Raw genomic sequence first — 10,296 nt, 5'->3', positions numbered from 1 at the left:
TCAACTTCAAAACCAAACTTTTTGAATATTAATATTATATATATTTTCTCTGTAGATTAAAATCACATGTTTTTCTGAAAAATGTCAAAAGCAAAGGAATTATTATTTTCTCCATTACCTTATTTTGGTATTCCTTTCTGTTGATATATGTATACATATATATATATAAAATATATATATATAATATATATGGTAAGACATTTATAAGATCTTCTGTAATTAAATATTTTAAGAAAAAAAAAAACTACAGGTGACCATAAAGTCTGGCAATAGTGACAATGTTTTTAAAATAGAATCCTCTTAATTGCTTCATCTAGGATAAAGGGCAAGTTTATGCTATGGAAACTGAACCCACAAGTCACTTGAAGCAACATATGACAGATGCAGATGCAATGACTGATGAGAATGCTGCTTTACTGCACACTGTTCATTACAATTGTGCAGTTTATTGGACTATGCATCGCTAGTGAGGGACAATGCATTCATACACCAAAGCAATAAACTATTTATTATGGATGTTTGTTTATGTTCTCTGTTTTGTTTGTTCAACTTAAATTCAAAAAAAACTGAATAATAATCAAATTGAAAAGGAAATAGCACACTTTGCCAACCATTTCCTGCATGGAATTTTCCCTAATTTGTCCCATTGTGTTAATATGAAACTCACCTGCATAACTTTCACTGCAAAAAAATACCACCCTGTAGAACTACAGGACAACCATGACACATTCCATCACGCTGTGATTCAATGAAGTTATAAGGAAGTAAGATTGAAAATAAATTATAAATTCTGTTGTTGAAATATTTAGGCCCAAAGGGGGCCTAAATGATGGGATGATACTGTCATCTGATAGATAATCTAACTCAACAATGATAAATGTGCAACAGCTATGATTAATGTATATTTTAGCAAGGCAAGGAAAACTAGTTGTTTCTGAGCAGTGAGAAACATTATGAGGTATAAGTAAAGGGTCCCCTTTGGAAAGGGCTGGATACACAATGTGAGGATTTTGATGACTGTTGGACATTTTGTGTACGTTCATGCACACTTTGATGATTATGGTGCATTTCTTCCAATCTGATATGAAGAAGTTCCTTCAGGTAATTTTATTAGGCCATGTGTATATATCAAGCATAGGTGAAAAGATATCTTCTATAAAATTCGACACTATTTGAAGCAAAGTGTCATTTTTAGCCCCGTAATGAACATAAAATGGAGCTTTCCTGCATCTTGGAAACTGTATGTTTTAAAAGAATTATTTTAAAAATGAAAACTCCTATACAGTTCATTTAAGCTATGTTACCTGAACATATGGACCTTATTACATCTTGGAAATATGCATAATACTATGCATTACTACATTTTAAGAAAAAATGTATATTTTGGCCAGAGGACAAAAAAGGAGTATTGCTAGATACGACTCATTTGAAAAATCTTCTGATATTTTTAGCCTGTTTCACTTAACAATAAAACAGAACCCACACAGTTGACACAAACTGTATGCCCAAAATAACGTGTTAGTTGCACAGTCCCCTGGCAAGTGAGTGAGACGCCACACGCCTTATTATTGCTGCTTTATTTCATCCCAAAACCCATTTACTGCAGTTTTTTACTTTGTTTCCAAAGTAAAGTAACCTGCATCTTGAAGTCGGATCTTTTCCCCAAAGAAGTTTTTAAAAATATGATACGGCACCCTCTGACTGGAATATGAATAAAATAAGACAATATTTGACTCTTGTTGCAGGTTGGCAGCATTTCACTCGTGTTTAAACTTTGTGACTCTCTAATCCCTGGGGCAGAGCTCAAGCTACTGAAGATCTGTGGAGGAAAGACTTTTGCAGGCCTGCAGGTGGTGAACGTTGGGATTCTTCTGTTTAGGTACAATGGTTACAAAGAGACAAGAGCATGATCCTTTCTCCAAGCAGAGAACCCCATCTGGGGCAATGCTGAAAATGTCTGGATGTCTTAGAGTTCTGGGGGTGGCTCAGGGCACCGTCACTGGTCCTTCCCCTGTGCTGCTGGTTTATGATGTGACATCAGACCCACCTTGAAAGACCTGTCAGTGGGGGGATACTCAGATCCTGAAGAACACTTGTGAGGGGTGTGTGTGGGAGGGCTCAGAGAGAGGTTTCTGTGGGATGCTCTGAGAGGTCTCTGGGTGGGATTTCTCAGAGTGGGTGTGTGGGAGGTCCCCATGTGGGGTCAGTGTGGGTCTGTGCGTGGGGACACAGTGGGGGACACCACATTGCTGACCTTTCTGCCCATGAAGGCAGGCGAAGGGCTCAGGGACTTGCTCCTTCCTATTTCTTGTTGTTCTGTCAGTGTTTGTGGGGAGGGAGCAAATTGGCCAAGATTGTGTGTTCAGGCTCTCTCGCCCCACATTTTGTAAATAATGACTATATAACAGCTGAGATCATTTATAGCACTGCGTATGCCCATCACGAGACACTCGCTTGGTCATGGACTACTTTATGCAGTACATCTGAATAAGCTTCACCTGGAAAAGCCTGGAAGGGTGGTTGTGTGCGGTTATGCTGTGGTAGGTTATGCTATGGCCGCTGCTATGGCTGCTGCATCAGCCAGGAAAGAATAAACGTGTTTGCAGTTCCTACAGCTCCTTGAGTCTTCTTCCAGCATCTCAGCTCACGTCTTGCCGACCCTGGGTTCAACGAACAGTACGGACAGTGTGAACAGCAAGACAATTGGTGTCACGAACAGAATCAGCGGTACAGTGTCCTTCTGTGTCACTTCACTGGGCAGGAGCCTAGAGGGGCCAGAACCCACCCCCCCACCCCAAGCACTCCCCTCTCAATGCCTCTCAGAAGCCCGGGCAGCAGCCAGGCTCGAGGTTCCTGCTCCGCGCCCCCCTCTCCTGAGCTCTCGCCGTCACTCTGTAACCTGGTCCCAGCCCTCCCATCTGGCCCCAGAGGAGCCCCCACTTCTGCCACATGCCACCAGGTCCTGGTCCCACCTGTGGGGTCCTGACAGGCATGGGGGCAGGGCCATTCTTGCTGCCTCCTGGGTCAGGGGCACCCCCTGGAGCAGAAGTGACTGACACGGAGCCCTGCATTGCTCTAGGGAATGGCGCCTGTCTCCCTGCTTTCTCAGGTGAAAAGGCCTGGGGTGGAAAGCCGACTGTACCCTTGTTCCCCACAGGTCACTTCCTGCCCGCTGGCTGACACATCCAGTCTGCTAGTCTCTTCTCCATCTGGGCTCTGCAGTGAGCAAGGCTGAGGGCAGGTGAGACTTGCCACAACTCGAGCACAGTCGCTGGGCCTGTTGAGTCCCACCTGTTGAGTTCCCTGGGATCCTCCTTGGGCCTCATGTGTAAGGTAGAGGTCACGGACTGCGAGTCTGTCCCAAGCTCCCGGTCTTGTGGGAGCTGATTATTTACACTGTGGAGAAGTGAAGCTTCCCTGCTCAGAGGCTCCACTGCCTCTGGGAGCCTGGCCCTCTGTGGAGGAGCTCCAGGTGGCTTCACACAATCTGGGCTCTGAGAGCTGGAGTAGGGGGGAGACCCCTAATTTCCTTCCTCTGGGCCTGTAGTTGTGGTGGGATGCCAGGGGCTCCTTGGTCACTGCACCATCCATGGACACCTCTGCCACCTGCCTTCTTCCCCTGCATCCCACCCTAGGGGCACAGCGTCCCACTGTCAGACAATGAGGTGACTGCACACAATCATGCCCCTGCTCTTACCCCAGGGGAGGCGGGCGCTGTGAGCAGGGCTGTCCTCTCCTCCTGGACAGAGGTGAACCAGCTCTCGGGGGCCTCCATGCTCCACACTGCACACCCTCAGAGCTGAGAATGGGCCTCATCCTCGCCTCTGCTCCAGAGCAAGAGAAAGACAAAGGGAGGGTGACGCTCCTGGCCGATCTCAAGCCCAGCTCCTTCTAGGAGAGAAGGGGCTTCGAGGGCAGTGTCGTGTAATCCCACCTTGACATGGGAAAGAGGTTTCTCCCTCCTCTGGACTTGGGCCAGCACTACCCCCAAGCTTCCCTTCTTATTCCAACATGTGAACTTGTCTCTAATACTTTCTGAACCTGCGGGGAATTTCAGCCTCTGCAAAGCCCTCCCCCACAGCCACACAAGTTCAAGGTAGAGAGAGAGATGGAGAGAGGACTGAGCTGGATCCTGAGAAGGAGGAGGTCTTTAGATTCAGTTCACCTTGGTGTGTCCTGAATGCTGTCGCTTGTTTCTATAATGCTGCTTTTATGGAAACTGAAGGTGCAGTGAGGAGATGGGGTGAGGATGAGCATCCTACTGGGGTCTACCTCCCTCCATGTCTCTGTCCCATCTGACAGTCAGAGCAGGCACCTGTGAAGAGTGGACCCTTATCCCTTCCCTTCCCCCCTAGCAGGGCACAGAGAGGCCATCACCTTTCATGAGAAAAAAGTTTCACTTTGGGAAACAATAAAATCTGGGATATGAAGAAGTCATTATCACAGAGAAGAGGTGCTAAACTTGAGAGAAAAAATTTCTTCTCTGCTAGGCATGCATTTTTTCTTATAGAAAAGTTTTCCCACCAGGAAAGCTGTGACAGTCATGTTTTGATTAACCAGAAGAGGTTGATTTCTGCAGAGACAATGCCTTGGACAGTGGAGGGAATAGCCTGGAACACCTGTCACTCTTGATCCATGCTGCTAGCCTCTGCCTAGGAGGGAACCTGGCTCCCTGGAACTGGTCCACTGACTCTTTATGGGACAGCTGTGGCCCATGGGGGCAGCTTGGTGATGGAAGGCATCTACCATCACTCTCCTTTGCTCTTAGTTGGAGAGAAACCTATGGGAGCAGTAATGTGGACCTAATGGGTCCCAATATTCTCCTTTGCACCAGCTTAACTCTGAGGCATGAGGTCCACAGTCAAGCACCACCTTCTCCTCTAGGATCCATTCAACAGCTGTCATGAGAGCCTGAGCCTCAGAAATTCTGGTATCATAAGCAATCTGCTTTTGCCTTGTCCCTGGCTCTGGGCAGTGGCTGTTGCAGGCTTGCCTTTTTGCAGTGTCTCTTCCAATCCTTTGCCTTTATTAAGGAAAATCTACTGCAGATGTTCTTAATCTTTTTTCTCATCCAATGCTCCGGTAGACTCTACTCTGCCAAACATTTTTCATGCTGTCCTAGTTTGAAACTCCTGTAATTCTCTCTCCGACCAGTGGGGACAACTTCTTGCTCTGGCTCTGATGTTGGGGCTGCTGCTTCAGGGCCTCCAGCTGCCCCTGCTCTTTCCCTCCGCTGGAACAACTGGTCATAGGGCATCTGGGAATTGAAAGTGTCTCCTCTGGACAGGACAGAGATTCCTGCAAATCCCAAGTGTTTGTAGAAGTTAACATATCCGAGTGATAGTCTTTGAGGAGTATGTTAGTGGCCCAGTCTTGAAGGAGCACTCCACTGGTCCAGCCTTTTCTTCTGGTCTCTGAACCCTTGAAACTCAAGCTTACAACACCATGCCTCAGCATGTAGATTGTCTGTGTTTGAGGAAACAGACTTTTTTTTTAATTATTTTATTTATTTTAATTGGAGGCTAATTACTTTACAGTATTGTAGTGGGTTTTGCCGAACGTCAACATGAATCAGCCATGGGCGCACATGTGTTCCCCCTCCAGAACCCCCTTCCCACCTCCCTCCCCATCCCATCCCCCAGGGTCATCCCAGTGCACCAGCCCTGAGCACCCTGTCTCATGCATAGAACCTGGACCGGTGATCCGCTACACATATGATAATATACCCATTTCAACGCTACCCTTTCAAATCATCCCACCCTCACCTTCTCCCACAAAGTCCAAAAGACTATTCTTTACATCTGTGTCTCTTTTGCTGTCTTGCATGTAGGGTCATCGTTACCATCTTTCTAAATTCCATGTATATGCATTAGTATACTGTATTGGTGTTTTTCTTTCTGACTTACATCACTCTGTACAATAGGCTCCAGTTTCATCCACCTCATTAGAACTGATTCAAATGTATTCTTTTTAATGGCTGAGTAATACTCCATTGTGTATATGTACCACAGCTTTCTTATCCATTCATCTGCTCATGGACATCTAGGTTGCTTCCATGTCCTGGCTATTGTAAACAGTGTTGTGATGAACACTGTCTCTTTCAATTCTGAGGAACAGACTTCGTATTCGAGGAAAGGCTCTTATTGCAACTTAGAGACTGTGATCTCCTCAAATCCATATTAATACTTTAGGATTTTATTAGCACACTCAGTTCAAAAGTACCTTTCCAACCAGGGTCCTCCTCCATGGCCTCTTGTTCCCTGGAAGATTGGGAACATGTGTCAAAATCCACTACCGTCACACTAGAGCAGGAGCCTGGGGAGGCCCACCCTGGCTTCCTCCTGTGGCTCATCGATGGCCTTGGACTGGCTGCCTCTATTAGCTCCCATGACAGACTCATTGTGCCAGATTCTGCCCACAAAGTTATGTTTGTGGGCCTGATGTGGCTTTTTTCTTGACCAGTCAGAGGGACCTCTGAAGGCTTGTGGACCTCACCAGGTGGGGGCCCTCCCACAGCCCACAGCAGGCAGGGAGGGGACTTTCCATGGGGAAAACTGCCTGTTTTGTTATCACTTTCTATCCTGAGAGGGGCTGAGGAGGTTCTCCCAAGACCTTGGTTAACTAGGCTTTTGAGTGGTCCCCAGATTCACAGGTTGCTTTCAAGTTGGATCCTGGAAGGGGTATGCAGTGAACCTTTGTCAACTTCAAGCTAAGTATGAACTTGAGGACGTTGAGGGGTAGGCCCCATACCTGTGCCTCACCTGAAACATTATTATATGTGCCTTCAGATCCTGCTGAATATAAGGACTGAGTTATATGGGACAAGAGACCATGGGAGGTATTCATGGAGGCCTCACTATCCTGAGACAAATCTGGATTTTCTGTTCACTGAGGAGCATTTGACTGTCCGGGAGAGTCTGAGACAAGGTTGTCATCTAGTCTCGAACAATGTACATCCACAGGGTTTGGACACTCAGGGATCTGCTCTGCCTTCCTTTCCATAAGGACTCCCAAATCTTATTCTGGATGCTTCCTGCCTGAGCCCAACTCTCTTTGACTCGAGCCTCACTCTTGGAACCTTTGCTGTGGTGCTGGCTGAGGTCATGTACAGATCTTTTAGGATCCTCCCCAAATTCTCATGTATATCCTGGTGAAGGTCCTTCCCTGGTGGGATCTTTGCTGGGCACTTGGACTGTGCATCCTGGCTGCTTTTGCCTGGACCTGGAGAGGTCCTTGAGGGCTACTTCTTGCCCTGTACCTGACAAGGTATTGGGAATTGATCCTGAGGCTGTATCCAATCCAAGGCTTGCATTCTGCAGGGCAGACCACTCTGTTGCTGCTTGAACCTTTTGGAAAGGTAGTGCTCTAGTTTCTCCCAAACCTCAAGGTTGATAAAATCCCGAGAAGGATGGAGACAGAACTGTGGGCCTGGGAAGACCTGTTCTCCTGGGGAAGGTTGGGAGTGACCTGGCTAAACACCTGCTGAGATCTTTTAACCAAAGAGGGTAAAGTTCTTCCACTCTCTAGTTGCTTTTACAAAAAAGTGACATTCCAGGATTTGAATTGCATTTGGACAAATGATTGTGCCTTAGTTTGGACTCTAGGGCAAGATACTTCACAATACCTAATCTGTGGCTAAGAAGAGATGGTCAGTTTGGGAAATAGGGTTAGATATGGTCAGGGGTCTCTAACTGAACCCAAAGTGGTGGTTGACATTGGGGCTTGGTTTGAGTCAAGGACTGAAGTTGAGCCTGGGTCACAGGGTGAGTCAAGAGCTGGGCAAATGACAGCTGTGAGGTTACTTTAGCTTGAATTTGGAATGGCTCAGCATTAGAGAGTTCATTGAATAAGATAGGGTGTAGCTCTAGAGGAGACCCAGGAACTGTGACAGTAGCCACCAGAGACTCACTGTACAGAAAGAAATCCCAGAAGAGCTGGCTGCCTGTCTTCTGTAGATGGTCCCCAAAATGTCAGGATACAGGGGCTTCTCAGGACCAAGCAGTTGTTCTGCTTTGCCTTTTATGCTCCAGAAGTGTTGGCAACCCATCGTGTCCTGCTTGTCACCAAGTGACTTGATCCTCTTCCCCAAATAAGTCAGATGGTAGCCTGCCTGCACCTCCTTTTCATTCTCCTTCCAAATCTTCAGTTCTGCTGTCTTGGTGATTAGCGTCTCCAACAGCTTCTGGACATCCAGGTTGACAAAAGAGAGGCTACCAGCCTCTACCTGTATGTTTGTGGGGTCTCCCCAAAATGAGGCCTCTGACAGGTGGCAGGGAAGGTATTCTTGCTGGGACTCAAGTGTGTCAAGGTAGAGAAACTTCAGGCTTTGGCAGTCCCCTGCCACCAAGACAGGGCTGAAAGGGGACAGCTTGAAAGAACAAGGCTTGAGATGGCTGGTCTCCAAGGGGAGAGGGTATGAACTGTGTGAGATGGTGCTCAGTGGGAGTGCTAAGGAGTCAGCCCTAGTGAGACACATCATGGAGCCTGTTGGGGAGGGGGTGCAGAGGAGTCTGTTATAGGTGCAGGGCAGCCCCTGGGTCAGGAGGGCATGGCAGGGAAGGGGAAAGAGCAGGTGGCCAGAGTGAAAGTCTGTCCAGGGGAAGGAAAAGCTTTGGTGCTGAGAGCGAGTCAGGGAGGAATCTGAGTGAACAGAAACTGAGGTCACTGATCTTGGAGAAACTGTGGAGGCCTGAGATGGAGGCTGCTCAGTCAGCGGAGGTGGGGACATGGCGGGAGCAGCCTCTTGCCTACATGGCTAGTGGGATCCAGCAGGGGCTTGCTTGTATACCTCGCCAGGGGGTTCTTGAGAGGAGAGCTGATGAATGGTGCCCTTGTCAGTAGTCCTCCCCAGGTGTCTGCAGGAGACAGGAGGCACAAGCTGTAGCCAGGAGCCCCTGTGACCAGGAGGGCTGGGCAGGCCAAGCAAGGGTGGGCACCTGCAGCCCACAGCCCTCCCTGGCCCCCAGGCAACTTCACAATGTTCCTGCTGTCCTCACCCCAGGGCTTTAGACTTTCCCCACTCCCCAGGGCTCCCCCTCCCAACTCAGCCCCAGGCTGCCTGCCTCCCTGGGATAACACCAGAGGTTCTGGGAGGAAGAGGAACCCAGGAGAGATGGGGAAGGTTCTTTACCTTTGCAGATGGGAAGCCAAGTCCCGGACCTCTTCCAGTTCTTTCAGGCAATCTCTGCAAGCTGGAAATCAGCAGACTGGGTCATGATGGTGAAGACAGGGGTCTAGGGGTCTTATAGGCAGTTAAGTACACTGTCTCTTTAAGGGGACACCCCTGGGAGATTGGAGCCCAGGCACCAGCACCCAAGGCCACAGAATGCCTGACAATGATGGGAAGCTCAGGAAAGGGTTTATCATTTACAAACTGCTTTCACATCTTTTATCCTTTTCTGCCTTTACAATGCCCTGTGGGGAAGAATGGGCAGGGGTCACTTCACAGAGGAATCTGAATGAAGTTAAACCTTGAGTTCAGGCTCAGAACTAGAGGTCCAACCTCCTAATCCAGGGGCTACTGATTCAATGCAGCCCACACACCCCTGCTGGGCCACGCCCTTTTCCAAGCCCCTCAGGACTTTATTCTGCAGGGGAATCTGGGAAGTATTTGCTTTCTGCTCTCTTCCCAGGAGCTTCCCTGGGGGTTCTGTTTACCGAGGGATGGGAACTACCACTGACCTCCTTGGAGCCCACAGAGCTGGGTCCTCAGGGCCCTGAGAGACACAGGGCTAAACATCAGAACCTACCTTTCAAAGCTCTATCTGTCTTCCTATCCCTGCATCTCCCGCTCTGCTGCATTTGATGCTGAGGGACAGAAAAAATGAGGACCTTGAACCCAATTCTCATTCTCCCCTCTCTAGACAAGCATCAGCTAGCTACTCAGGGTCCATATATATAATAAGACTTTGTACATTTAACTAACGGAGCTCTGTGGTTTTTCTTTCTTTTTACTCATTTTTTTGGAGGGGACTAAAATATTTTGTTTTCCTTCTTGTAAAACATAAAGTAGGGTTTTCAATGTGAGGTTCACCCTGGATTTCTTTTCTCACTGTTCCACTGCTCAAGAAACACATACATTTTCAGACGTGTGGGGGAATCTGATCTCCCTTAGGTAGACCTCTGCTTCCCAATCCAGAACCCCACCCCAGCCCCTGCTCTGAGGCTCTCAGGGCTTCAGCACTGCCCTCGTTCAGCCCTCATCCAAGACACTTATCCTGTGACTGGTGAACCTGTGCTCAGAGTCCTGTGTTGCAGTTGAGATGAACTGAGTATCCAGTCCTCACCCCCTGGTCA

The 10,296-nt window shown here is 48.0% G+C and overlaps 1 long non-coding RNA gene across 1 annotated transcript; it reads right to left on the bottom strand.

The window, feature by feature from the left end:
• Positions 1 to 7,697: 7,697 nt before the first annotated feature.
• LOC112583561 lies at positions 7,698 to 9,809 on the bottom strand. The gene is made up of 3 exons (XR_003107607.3): positions 9,750 to 9,809; positions 9,131 to 9,191; positions 7,698 to 8,855 (listed from the first exon to the last, which is right to left on the bottom strand). It is a non-coding gene; the product is annotated as an uncharacterized LOC112583561 (long non-coding RNA).
• Between the last annotated feature and the right edge of the window lie 487 nt (positions 9,810 to 10,296).

This window comes from Bubalus bubalis, chromosome 3 (assembly GCF_019923935.1).
Source record: "Bubalus bubalis isolate 160015118507 breed Murrah chromosome 3, NDDB_SH_1, whole genome shotgun sequence".
NCBI classification, from domain to species: domain Eukaryota; kingdom Metazoa; phylum Chordata; class Mammalia; order Artiodactyla; family Bovidae; genus Bubalus; species Bubalus bubalis.
The sequence above is the reverse complement of the archived record's forward strand: the minus strand, read 5'-3'. Positions and strand labels throughout refer to the sequence as shown.